Source organism: Carlito syrichta, unplaced genomic scaffold, assembly GCF_000164805.1.
Source record: "Carlito syrichta isolate Samal-C Ts95f unplaced genomic scaffold, Tarsius_syrichta-2.0.1 Scaffold301781, whole genome shotgun sequence".
Taxonomy (NCBI): domain Eukaryota; kingdom Metazoa; phylum Chordata; class Mammalia; order Primates; family Tarsiidae; genus Carlito; species Carlito syrichta.
Window position 1 is genome coordinate 56,517 of NW_007245877.1, and position 14,534 is coordinate 71,050.

Sequence of the window (14,534 nt, forward strand, 5' to 3'; positions counted from 1 at the left end):
TCCATACCTATGTTGAACAGGGGGGTGAGAGTGGGCATCCTTGTCTTATACCAGTTTCTGGGGAAATGGTTCCAATTTTTTTCATTAAACTGAAAAACTTCTGCAAAGCAAAAGAAACCATCAAGAGAGTGGGGAGACAGCTCACAGAATGAGAAAAAATAATTGCCAACCGTGTATCTGACAAAAGCGTAACATCCAGGATCTACAAGGAACTCAAATATGCTAAAAGGAAAAAAACAAACTAACAGCCCCATTAAAAAGTGGGCAAAAGACACTTTTCAAAACAAGATATATAGGCAGCCAGCAGACACATGAAAAAACGATGAGCCTCACTAATCATCAGGGAAATACAAATCAGAACCACATTGAGATACCACCTGATCCCAGTCAGAATGGCCATCATTAATAAAACAAAAAACAACAGATGCTGGCAAGGATGCAGAGAAAATGGAATGAGATACCACCTAATCCAGTCAGAATGGCCATCGTAAATAAAACAAAAAACAACAGATGCTGGCAAGGATGCAGAGAAAATGGAACGCTTCTACACTGCTGGTGGGAATGGAAACTAGTCCAATCTCTATGGAAAATGGTGTGGCAAATTCTAAAGGCACTAGAAATTGACCTTCCATATGACTCAGCAGTCCACCTACCGGATATATCTGGAGGAACTCAAAACATTCTTCAAAAAAGATACCTGCACATGCATGTTTATTGAAACACTATTTATGGTACCAAAATTGGAACCAACCATGCTGCCCATCAAAACTGGACTGGATAAAATAATTATGGTGTATATACATTATGGACTATTTCACAGCCATAAAGAAGGAGAAACATACGGACTTTGCAGCAACATGGATGCGTTTTGAGTCTATCATACTCAGTGATCTATCACAGAAACAAAAAACTGAGTGCCACATGTTCTGTCTCAAATACATACCCTGAATACTTATCATAACACTGTAAGAAAGGGATTGGCAGTATTGGAATACTGCTAGGAGGGGTAGGGGGAGCAGAGAACAACATCAGTAAGGGCACCTGATCTCAAACCAGGTGAAGTGGGGACCAAAGAAAGGCCAAAAGTTTACCTGTACAATGACCACTTGTATACTTAATCCTGAATTGAACCCCACATCTTTAAAATTTAAAAAAAAAATGAATAAAAAATCTCCCAAACCAAAAAAAAGTCCCAGTATGGGCCATAAATATATAGTACTCCTAATGTTGTAGAAAGTAAAAAAAAAGTTAAAAATAATTTGAAAAAGGAGAAGAGAGACAAAAATAATACAGAAAAAGGTGGACAAATTTGAGCACATTGAAAACTAAAACTAGTTAGCAAAAGAAGACATGAAGTTAATCTTGCTGGAAAATATATGCAGTATGTATAATAGACAATATATAAAAACCTATATAAGATAACTATATTCATTGGAAAAACATATGAGCAACATATATACCATATATGAGAAAAGCTCCTCTAAATCTGTCAGCAAAACACTAACAATTTAACAAAAAACAGTGAACAAGAACAAGCCAGCCGATTCATATAGGAAAAAATGTGAAGGATATCATGGTTGCTTTCAGCTTTTGACAATTATGAATAAAACTGCTGTACCATCTCTATGCTAGTTTTGTGTGTATCTATGATTTTAACCCACTTAAGTAGATACCTAGGAACACAATTGCTAGGTTGTATGGTGAGACCATGTTTTACTTTGTAGAAACTGCCCAATTGTTTCTATCAGCAATGCATGAGGATTTTGCCCAACATCCTCACCAGCATTTGGTGTTGTCAGTGTTTTGGATTTTAGTCATTTGAATAAATATGAGGTATTTCTGACTTGTTTTCAGTTTTCTAATGACAAATTATGTCGAGCATCTTTGTATAAGCTTATTTGTCATCTTTATAAGTTCCTTGACCAGGTGTCTGTTCAAATCTTTTCTATACTTTTAACTGGGTTTTTCATTTTCTTATTGTTGAACTTTTAGAGGTCTTTGTATATTGTAGATACTGATCCTTTATCAGTTATGTATTTTGTAATGTCTCCTTCCAGTCTGTGGTTTGTTTTCTCATCCTATCGATGGTGTCTTTTGCAGAGCAGAAAATTTAATTTTAATGAAGTTTAACTTCCACATTTTTAAATGGGTATAAAATGGGTTATACTTCCACATTTTTTAATGGGTTATACTTTTTGTATTTAAAAAGTCATATCATACCCAAGGCCACTTAGATTTTTTTCCTATGGTATCTCCTAGAAATTTTTGTGCATTTAGGTCTATAATTCATTTTGAGTTAATTTTTGTGGAAGGTTTAAGGTCTGTAAATGTATTTATGATTTTACATGTGGTTGTCCACTTATTTCAGTGCCATTTGTTGAAAAGATAACTGTCCTCCACTGAATTTAGTTATGCCTTTGCCAAAGATCAGTTGATTTATGTGCAGGTCAATTTCTGGGTTCTCCATTTTGATCTATGTATTTGTTCTTTTGCCAATACTACACTCTCTTAATTACTGTATCTTTACAACAAGTCTTCAAGTCAAAACATAGTATGAGTTTTTCCATTGTTGTTCTTCTTTTTCATACTGTTAGGTATTCTGGATATTTTGCTTTTTTACATAAACTTTAGAATCAGTTAACTGGTATCTACAAAATAATGTGCTGGGATTTTTATTGGAATTGCATTGAATCTACATACCGAGTGTGGAAGAACTAACATCTTAATAATATTGAGTCCTCTTATTCATGTCCATGCATTGTATTTCCTCTTATTTAGATCTTCTGTAATTTTCTTCTACAGAGTTTTGTAGTTGACCTCACATGAATCCTGCACATATTTTGTTAGACTTATGGTTATTTCATTTCTTTACTAATGTAACTGATATTGTATTTTAAATTTCAAATTACAATTGACCACTGATGGTATATGGGGAAGCAACTTACTTTTATATATTAACTTTATATCCTGCAACCTTATTATAATTACTAATCCCAGGAGTTTTTTTTTTTAACATAGATAATGATGCTATTCCTGAACAAAGACAGTTTAATTTCTTCTTTTCCAATCTGTATACTTTTTATTTCCTTGTCTTGTTGCATTAGCTTGAATTTCCAGTGCAATGTTGAATAGGAGTGGTGAGACAAAAAATTCTTGCTTTATTCCTGATCTTAGTGGAAAAGCATCTATTTTTTCGGAGTTAAGCATAATATTAGCTATAGGTTCTTTTGTAGGTGGTCATTATTAAGTTGATGAAGTTTTCTTCTATTCCCTGTTTTGTGAAGATTTTTTTTTTTTAAATCATGAATGGGTATTAGACTTTGACAGATGCTTTTCTGTATCTATTAACATAATCACATGATATCTTTCTTTAGCAGATGATATGGTTTATTACTTTAATTGATTTTTGAATGTTGTAGCAGCTGTGATTAAATCCAACTTTGTCTTGGTATATAATTAAAAAAATTATTGAATTTAGTTTGTTAATGTTTTGCTGAGGATTATTGCACTTATGTTCATGAGATAGACTCTAGTTTTCCTTCTGTAAAGTCTTTGTTTTTGTATTGGGATAATATTGGCTTCATAGATTGATATACAAGTATTTCTTCTAATTCTGTTTGCTGGAAGAGGTTGTAGAGAATTCTTATTGTAATTCTTAAATATTTGGAAGAATTTATCAATGAACTCATTTTGGTCTGGTATTTTCTGTTTTGAAGGTTATTAATGATGGATTCAATGTCTTTGGTAGATGTAGACCTACTCAGAGTATCTATCTCTTTTTGTGTTTTTGATACAGAGACCCACTAATGTCCATCCTTTTTGTCTCACCCCTAGAGAGGGGCATGGCAAGGACTCAAGTGCTCCTGTACATTACTGAACAATATTCCTGAGAGCTAATAAAAGGTGCACTTCCTCTTATCTCCTACACACTCCCAGTAAGTAGTTTCAAGGGATCCTTGACTTCCTTGTAGTCTATACCCAGTCAACTGAAAGATGCAAATCTCCATTTACTCCCTTTTTCTGAGTGGTTATAAATTTGAATAATATAGTATCAATGTAATCATAAGCCTTGTGATTTGTATAACTTTTGTTATCAATGTAGTCATAAGTTTTGTGATTTGTATAACTTTTGCATAATGCATGATGTCTTAGGCCTTGTAAACTCCCTTTACTCTATGGCAAGCTTAATTAACACTTCTGCTGGGCCCTAGTGATAAAAGCTATGAGATACCTCTGATACCTGACACCAAGAAGTCTGGACCAGAAAATGTGGCTATTGATAAATGCGGCTGAAACTGAGGTTCTATACAATGTTCTGCTGGTCACCTGGCTAATGTATAGGTACTAACCACTCTGGACTTATAAAAGTGAACTGTAAAAACCTGGAGGGTGAGCAGAACCATTTTAGAAAGACCTTGAGTCTGGCTCTGCTTCCTGGATTCAAACTCAGAAATAAACTCCTTTCTACCAGTTCTCTGCCCCTCTCATTTATTGGTATCAAGGGGAGCAGCCGAGCATTACTTGGACCATAACATTTTGGCAGAATATTTTTTCAAGATATTGGTCCATTACATCTATCAAATTGTGAGTATAGAGTTGTTCATACTATTGTTTCATTATCCTCTTAATGTCAAAGGATTTGTAGTGACAACCTTTTTTTCTTTCACAATATTAGGATATTGCTTCTTCTCTTCTTTTCTTGGTTAGATTTATTGATTTTATTGGTCTTTTCTAAGAACCAACTTTTAGTTTTCCTTTTTTTTGCCTATTAATTTTTTCTCCATTTTCAAATGTCATTGATTTCTATCAAATTTTTATTATTTTTTTGTGTCTGCTTACTTTGGATTTAGTTTGCTCTTCTTTTTCTAGTTTTCCATGGTGGAAGCTTTAATTACTGATTTTAGATCTTTATTTTTTTATAAAATATGCACTCCATGATATACATTTCTCTCTATGCATTGTTTCACTGTATACTATATAATTTGATCCTTTGCATTTTTTCAACCTCAATGCACTCTTTCCCTCCTCTTAAAAAGAGTATGCAATTTTGATTTTAGTTATGAATACGACTACTGATCAATTGTGAATGTTTTTGCTTCTGTAAGTTTAGTAAGATCTGTACATCGTCAATCATACCTATATTTAGAGCTAAAAGCGCAGTCTAAGTTTTAAGTAGCCGCCACTAGACAAAGTATGTGCTTTCATTCAATTGGTTTTGAATTTAAATCTCAGATTTTTTTGAAAACATATTTTTAATGTCTTCACAGTTGATAGATTATTGTGACTTGTGTACAAAACCTCTAAAATAGCAAATGATTATTTTTTAATAAACCAGTCATACAATATAATGAACCAGAAAAAATTATTCCTCTTTAGTGTGAATTTTTACAGCTTTCTTTTTAAAGGTGTAGAAACCAATCTTTAATGCAATATGAGTATAAAATGAGGGTATCATTGAGCTATTTCCTCTAATAATTCTACATAGATTATCATCCAATTTTGAAATTTACTTTGGAAAGATAAATTTCAGTTCTGAGTATCTGAGACAACACTAATTAGTGGTGCTTTGCTTTAGATTTTTTGTAATCTAGATAACTAAGTAAAGGTCTCCTAGTTCCATATTCCTAGCAATAGTACATCTTAAACTACCTTGATTAGCTATGGCTGTAAGACAATCAAAAGTGTAAAACACACAGAAAAAAGCTAGTTTTTTTTTCTCTTTAGGTTGATCTTTTCCATTTTGAATTTAGATGACCTCTACCATATTCGAGCTTAAGATTTTTCACAGGCTGTTAAATGCACTAGGAAATGTTACTACCATGCTTCATTAGGTAGAGAAGTGTTTGGAAAGTGATTACAATAAGTAAATCTCTCCTAGAAAGTCTTGTGAGATTGTATGTTCAACAAATCACCTTGTCCAAGTGAGAACAGTATGTAGAAAGTGGCTGGAGATGTAGGATTGGTTTAAAAAGAGCATGTCATTTAAAACTGAAACATCTGGGCTATTTGTAACTTCTTCCATGAAGGTAGAAAAAAACAAAACTATATAATAGTTGTAAGCTCATGGAACCCTTCCACATAAGTAAAAAACAAAACATAACAACAAAAAAATCAAATGAATTTCCAGAACTCTTTCATTACTGCATATTATTTATATGTTGTCCTGTACCCACCATTTTGTACCAAATTCTGCTAAATTGCAATTTCATCTAGTTTGCCTACTTTCTTCTTATGTGTTTCTCATTAACATTTCAGGTGTTTGTTTATTTTTAGCTTTTTTTTAAGATAAGAAAAATACCACTTCTAATTTCTTAGATAAGGTGTGTGTGTGTGTGTGTGTGTGTGTGTGTGTGTGTGTGTGTGTGTATACTGGACTCATACTGTGTGATTTCTATTCTCTAAAGGCAGAATGATAAATTTTTGTTACTCTTCTTATCCAAATTAATTCCATGGGGTTGCAGGAAATACATACCTTTTTAAAAGCATTATTATACAAGCAAACTGGAATTTTATCTCACTTTCCTGTCCTAACTTTGCTCATTTATTCTAGTTCTTCTTTAGCTATACAAATTCCAACTATCCTGAATAAGAAATGAGAGTGGGCATTCATAACATGGTGATTTGCCAGTCAAGTTTATTTTTAGTAGTCAACTGTGTTTCTGTAACTAAGAATTCCTAATTGAATATCTAATAAAAAATGAACGGGTTATGAAGATAGTCAAAAACAGGTAGTTTAAAATGATCAGACATAATAGACTTCTAGTGTTCCTCTTAATGTGATAATCATATTCTGTCATTTTCTAATATAGTGTTTCTTAGACTTTAGTATGCATCAAAATCAACTAAAGAGCTCTTTAAAGCACAAATTGTTTAACCTCGCCTGTGGAGTTTATGATTCGTTGAGTAGGGTGTGGGCCAGTTAATTTGCATATTTAACCAGTTCTCAGGTGTTGCTGATGCTGGGACCACTACAATTCTAGGCAGCGAGATCATTCCCTTTCCTGACCTCCCCCTCACGAAAGATAATCTGTAAAACAATTTACATTATTCTTTTTATGCTTAAGAATATTGATTGTTTCTTCTCTCCAAGGATTGCCTTAAAGATTTCTTTTTCTCCTCCTGAAAGTGAGGAGTTAGAAAGGGGAAGTTTTGTTGCTCAGAGGCTAATCTTGCGAACACAGATAAATTTATGCCAAACACAGAAGGCATCTTTATTGTGTAGAAGATGCTTTCTACTTTGTTTCAAATGCCTCTATATTTTAGATATCTTTATGCTTTTCTACTGTTGAAAGATGAATATACGTAGAATATTTTTCTACGTAAATAAGACTATTTAAAAACATAAATGAGTCTTAGGAATGTATTCAACCAGGGATGTTATAATATTCCACATATAATTTTGAAAACCAAATCAAATTGCTAAATATGCTTACTTTTAGTCGGGCTCGGTGGCTCAGCCTGTAATCCCGTGCTTTGGGAGGCTGAGGTGAGTGGATTGCCTGAGTCCGCGGGTTCAAGACCCGCCTGCGCAATTTGACGAGACCTCATCTCTACAATAAAATAAAAAAATTAACCGGGAGTGGTAGCGAGCTTGTAGTTCCAGCCACTCGGAAGGCTGAGGTGAAAGGATCGCCGGAGCCCTGCAGGTCGAGGCTGCGGTGGCCGGGAGCGGTCACTGCACTCCAGTCTGGGCGATAGAGTGAGACTCCAAGTCAAAAAAAAAAAAATTCTTACTTTTATTTCTATGTTTTTGACCAAATGTTTAAGGGGATTTACACCTTTAACTTTCTAAAGGTGTTTCTCCATTTTCGTAGACAGTGGTCTCAGATGCTTTTCTGCTATAAAATAATGCTTCAGTCATTTCCTGTAGTGATTGCTGTCTCTATTTTTGCAGGCTTCTATTGCCTGGAGGACAGATATCAAACTGAGTGAAAATGATGGAATGAAGTGTGTATATTTAATCTCAAGTGATAAATGTGCTCTTTACTTACTGCTGTAGGCTGTCAAGGCATCTCTTTTCATATAAAGGTTGGCAAAATATCTAATTTAGAAAGATTTTATTAATTTCCTTTAATGGTCTAATTTACACAAACCTTATAAATTATAGCTTACATTGTCAGAGGAACTCAGGAATTACTCAGATGATAATATTTCTTCCTATGTGGAAAAACTTGCAATAATCACAACATTACAATTATTTTTAGGAGAACTAATGTATATTTCATGTCATCTCAAAGTCTTATATAATAGACTCAGGGTCCGATAAATGTAAATAATTAGAAACTTAGATTCACTGCAGATATATTTTTGCAGGTTTTCCTGTGGCATATCATAAACATGGCTACAGATTTCTTCTATCCCTGTATGCACACTACATTATATTGTGACTTTCCTCATTCCTGCCATCAAGGGATGGAGTTGATTTGTTGATTCTTTAATTCAGAACATCACCATGTAACTTAGTTTGGACAATGGAGAATATTTCACAAGAAGAATATACTTGAAAAATGCTGTGCAATGGGGCTTGCTATCCTGTGACATCTGGAATCCCAAGTACATCATGTGAAAGAACCCATCTAGCCTGAGGGATCTTAAGAGGCTGTGTAGACGAGAACTGAAGCACTTTGACTAATAATGAGCTAACTAACTAGACATATGTGAGGCCACCCTAGACAAGGGGCTTGCAAACTATGGTCTGTGGGCTGAATCCTCCTCACTACCTGTTTATATAAATAAGGTTTTATGGGAACACACCATGGCCATTCATTGTCTATGGCTGCTTTTTCACTATAGCAGCAGAGATGAGTAGCTGTAAAGAGAGACTCTAGTCCCTAAAGTCTTTTAGAGGAATCATTTACTGACCTCTTCTCTAGGTCACCCAGTCTCAGGAAAGCTGGCTCAGATCAGAAGAACCATCTAGCCAAGCCACAAAATCATGATGAGTAATAAATGTTTGTTGTTTTAAACTGGTAAGTTTTGGAATGGTTTGTATACAGTACAAACTGATTCTAACTGACACTAACTGATAACTCACTCCACCCTCACCTTCTCAACATCAAATTTTACTTTTGTCTTTCTTAATAATGCCCATTCTCTTATGCTGTTAAGCTTGGAGGCTTGACCAATAAGCTCAAAGAATAGTAGAGGTGGAATAATCTTGGAGATAATTTTGTCAAATCACTCCAATTTATAGTAAAGTAAATAAAACCCAGGGAGAGTAACTGAAGGCTGCACAGATAGTTGTCTTTGCCAACTGACTGGCAATAGGCCTTTCACTGGTGAAACTTGAACTTTTCTTCCTTTCTAATTTGATTTTGAAAATGCTTTGATTTGATTACCCTAGAAAGCAATTGTTTAGTTATTCTTAAGGCAATTTGAACTTCTTCCATATTGTTTTTCCTAATGGGGGTATTTTAAATAGGGGATATGGATGTAATGACTTTTGGTCACTGAGAATTCTACTACAACAGTGTTTGAGAGTACTATTTCAGAGAAATGACACTTCATCTTTTATTACACCTGATTGGGCAGCTTGGTCTAATGGAGTAAAGTGAATGACTATGTAATTTTTTTTTATTGGATCAGGGTCTCATTTTGTTGCCTAGGCTAGAGGGTAATGGCAAGATCACAGCTCACTACATCCTTAATCCCCTGGGCTCAGGAGATCCTTCTGCTTCAGCTGCCAGAGTAACTGGGACTACAGGTGCAGACTACTAATGTCCAGCTAATTCTCTGATTTTTCTGTAGAGAGGAGGTCTTGATATATTGTCCAAGCTGATTTCAAACTCCCGGGCTCGAGCCATCCTCTAGCCTCAGCCTCCCAAAGTGCTGGGATTAAACGTATGAGCCACTGTGTTCAGCAAAATTCTTTTATTTATTAGGTAAATTCATTAAATGATTTGTTTTTATCTTTTCCATCGACTTTCATTTGGATTTTACAGCAGACACTTGCAATGCAGATTGTCACAACTGTTTAATTCTTTATTTCAGCACTCATGGAGTGGACAGTTACCTTTCCTTGTCAGTCTCCCGCACCAGTGCTGTAGGCACCTCGCTATTCTGTTTTCTTGAAACCTGGAAAAACCATTCAGCTGCCAAAGGGGCAACCTGGAAGTTCAAAGATCATATGCTGAGGGCAACTCTCCACCAACAGAGGATGAGAGTTGGTGGGGAAATGGTCCCAAATCTCTCTACTGGGACATTGTGAGACTTCACACTTTAGTGACTGACAGCTTCTTAGCAAACTTTTTTAATGGTTTTGATCCCTTTACCATCCCAGTTTCCTTATGTTTTCAGTTCTACTTCCTGGGGTCATCTCTAAAGTAAACCACCTGCACCTAAGACCATGCACTGGTCTCTGCTTTAGGAGGAACTCAAACTAAGATTGATAACTTGGCTAGGATTTCTCAGGCAAAATATATATTCAGAGCCAAGTACTTTCATTATTAGAAATGTTAGTGTGCAGGAAGATTCAAGAGTTCAGTCAACCTAATTGAAGGTGAGCTAGTGGAATTTACGTGGTTCGTTGTTATTTTTGCAATCAGAAAAAACAATACATATTCAGGTTTTTTTGTACTTGGAAATTCAAAATGTAATACATTTTCTATTTCTATATTAGAGCTCCTTCCGCTTCTCCTTTACTCCCAAATTAGCCTCACAACTAATTACAAAAATAATATATTTCTTAAATGCAGTCAAAAAGATTTTGATTAAAACTTCTAAGAAGTAATCATCCTGTTATCATAGATGCTAACATATTATTGTATAAGCCCCTTTTTACATAGTTCAAAAGCTTAACTGTCAAAAATTGATAAAAGCCACATATGTGTATGTAATGAAATTGTGAACAATATTGCATTTGTGAAGTTTCTTCAGACATTAGTAATGGAAAATTGATTATGAGAACTAAATTTTTCAAGACATGTGTGAAGTTGTGGAATTAATCCCAAGACTTTGAAACTTACTTTTATACATTATCATGAAATTAGTGTAAGCCAGTTTGAGATCTTTCAGAAGCATAACATACAGTAGATTATATCCATATCCACTTTTAGCTCCAAAGTTTTAATGTCTAGAGACACACATCACACTGTAGTTTTAATGTGTTTTAATTCATGCACAATGAGTTCATTGAAAATATTTTTAGTAACACACAAGTTATATGGAAAGAAATATACCTATAAATGTCAGAGGGCATACAGATATTGCTTATGGCAAACTTACAAATTAGGAACTGGTTCAAAGTGCATTATTTATTAAAAGGTAATTTAAAGAGTTGTCAGTTACCTCGAGTATGCTTAAGTTACAGGAATTTTGATGGAAATTAATCAACTTTAAAAATTTAATTGCCAACTGCCAATTGTCCTCTCATATAGATACATGGAATGGTTTTTCATTTATTTAGATATTTCTCAGTAAAATGTTGCAGTTTTCTTCATAATGCTCTGCAGATTTTCAAAGGTTAAACATATGTACTTTATATTTGTTGTTGTCATTTTTATTATACTTTCTAATGACATTTATCTTACGTGAAAGTTATTGGTTTTAAAGTACTGTCTTTAAAATACTGTATTATTGAAATGTATTAATGAACACATTTATTAATTCTAATAGGTTTCTAGTTGATTCTCTTGTATTTTACATCTTTTCTAGGGAGATAATGATATTGCCTGGCAATAATGATAATGTTGATTATTTAATATTTGCATATTTTATTTGTAAGCATTACTATCCTGTCCCTAAGTGTAAAGGGAAAGGTTAAAATGTTACATGCAATATTGACTATTGGACTGACAAAGATATGATTGATCATGTAATAGATGGGATAAACAGTTGCAGCCAACAGACTGCAAATAAACTATGTGACTATTTTTTTCTTAGAAATAGATAATTTTATTAATAACTCTTACATAACAAGTACTCCAGTGTAGGAAATTCTGGAGTTGATTGACTCAGAAACTCAATGGTACCAGGTTTCTAGACCAGCTTTTCTAAGATTTCCTTCATTCTCCCTCACATAACAGTATCCAAGGCAATAAATATTTCTATTTTAACAGAGGTTTCCCAGAAACCCTTAAGAGATTTGCCTTTAAGACTTATTGATCAGGATGAGATAACATATCGAGCCCTAACCCAATCATTTCAAACAGGTAATGAATTTTTATTAGGTAATTCATGATTAATTAGAGTGATTGAGCACATACCTGAACCAAATCTTGGGTCTGTTACAAAGTAGAAATTGTTGTGGAATAGGCAAGTGACAGTCTGTCTGATCCATCCATTTGGCCACTCACACGCCTTTTTCTTCATAACACATTTTAAATAATGCTCGTCACTGCATGAAACTGGTTAACAACTTTCTCACAGGAGCTGACCTTAAGATCTTATTTAGTTAGTGCATCTAACTCAGTGTCCAATGTCTTTGGATAATGTATACTTTTCCTCCCTCAAGTTTCAATCTGGTTCCCACAGTTCAGATTTATAGAGAAAATAGAACATAACCATCTCTTACGCATAAACAATAATGGACAGGAAACAGTTTGTGTACACATTTATTAAAGGGAATAATAAGAAATGTTCACACATTTTACTACCCTGGAAAGGAACAATGAGGACTCCTACTAGGTGAGGAGCAAAACATTAAAGGGCAGAGGAAGGGAAGGATGATTCCAGAAGAAGGAAAGAAAGGCTAATGCGTAGACAGCCAATGGGGTCTGCTGATATACTGTAAAAGTGTTTTATCCTTTTGTTCTACTGAGATTAAAAATATCTAGTTTGTACCAAGTGACTTTCAACATCTATCCAGGTTTCCAATGCTTTCTCTTTATCTTATTAGTATGACATTTATTGGTAGATATCCTAACGTAAAACTCATAATAAGCTCTATCTGGTCATTATATATGGCATTTTAAATAAAATATTTCTGACTTGCATATATTTATGAGATATTTAGAATTTGTTCAGCTATATTACATGTGAAATTGATATGACTTTTTTGTTTTTGCTTTTTGGCTATTTGCTTAATTGCCTCCTGATTTTATTTTCAAGCTTGTTTTAGCTGCATAGTAAGAAATGGGTTGCTTTTCATCTTTTCTATTCCAGGAATATTTTAGGTAGCATAAAATTTGGTTTAGTCCTTTTACCTTTAAAAGTATTCGGCAGGAATACTTTTTAGTATCAGTGGGGTTTTTTTGTTATTTACTTTTTTATTTCTCTGTAATCCAACTAGATGTGGAAAGGAATAAGGAGAATATGGAACTCAGAGAATTGCAGTGAGACACAAATATTGTAGGATTTTGTGAGCAAATGGGATGGAGGGGTGCTCTCCTGTGTCACAGAAAGAATGGTTTGGTAGTTAAGATAAAACAAGTCAAATGTATTAGAGTTGTCCAGAGTTGGCAATGGTGATCTTCTTACTGGTCTTGACATTCTTGGACCCCAAAACTTCCATGGCTTACACAACATTCTTGCCTTCTTTCACCTTGCCAAAAACCACATGCTTGTCATCCAACCATTCAGTCTTAATTGTGCAGGTGAAAAACTGGGGAATGTTTGTGTTGGGTCCAGCATTTGCCATGGACAAGATGCCAGGACCAGTATACTTCAGGATGACGTTCTCATCATCAAGTTTCTCCCCGCAGATGGACTTGCCACCAATGCCATTATGGCGTGTGAAGTCACCATGGTGGCACATAGACCCTGGAATAATTCTGTGAAAGCAGGGACCCTTATAACTGAATCCTTTCTCTACAGTGCTCAAAGCATGAAAGTTTTCTTCTGTCTTTGGAACTTTGCAAACAGCTAGAAGGAGATGCTACCTGAGAGCTAGCTTTCATTGGTGATATCGGAGAACATAGTGGGGTTGACCATGGCTGATGTAAAAAGGCTCAAGGTTGTGGCACCTGCGCCTGGTATCAGTGTTTTTGTAGAGATTCTTTTAAAATTTCTTCTGTGGTTATAAGTTTATTTATATTTGATCATTCTTATTGAGTTGATTTTATTAATGTATACGTTTATTTTCTCAGGATATCATCAATTATAGTGCTTTTTACAATTACAAAAAATTTCCTTATTTGAATTTAATATTTAATATTTTGTGACTTATTTTTTCTGTAAAAGCATTGTTTAACCTGTTTACATTTATGTGACTTTAGAATAACTCAAGCTGTCCTTTTGAATCTTATTTAATTCCATGTTTCCTTTAGTGAATCTCCATCATTTTTCCTTTGTTCCCTTCCCATACTTGAGTTTCCTTTTATCATGTAGAAAAGTATCTTACCATTTTGAGAAAAAATTCTAATACTATAAAACAAGAAAAGTACATATATCTTCATGTAATACCCCAAGAAAACTTGAGATATATGTAAGGAGAAAAGATGGAAGATGTTAGGTATTGATTGGTCTTGACTGAATCCATTCTTACAAAAATCTGTTGTGGAATGATCAAGAAATTTACACAAGATGCAATATCTACTTGAGTCAAGATATTATTTTACATCAATGATTTAATAATAAAGAGGATGGCTCAAAACCCA

General features: G+C 34.2%; 1 pseudogene; it reads right to left on the reverse strand.

Moving 5' to 3' along the window:
• Positions 1-13,378: 13,378 nt before the first annotated feature.
• On the reverse strand, positions 13,379-13,869 carry LOC110595413 (annotated as a pseudogene).
• Between the last annotated feature and the right edge of the window lie 665 nt (positions 13,870-14,534).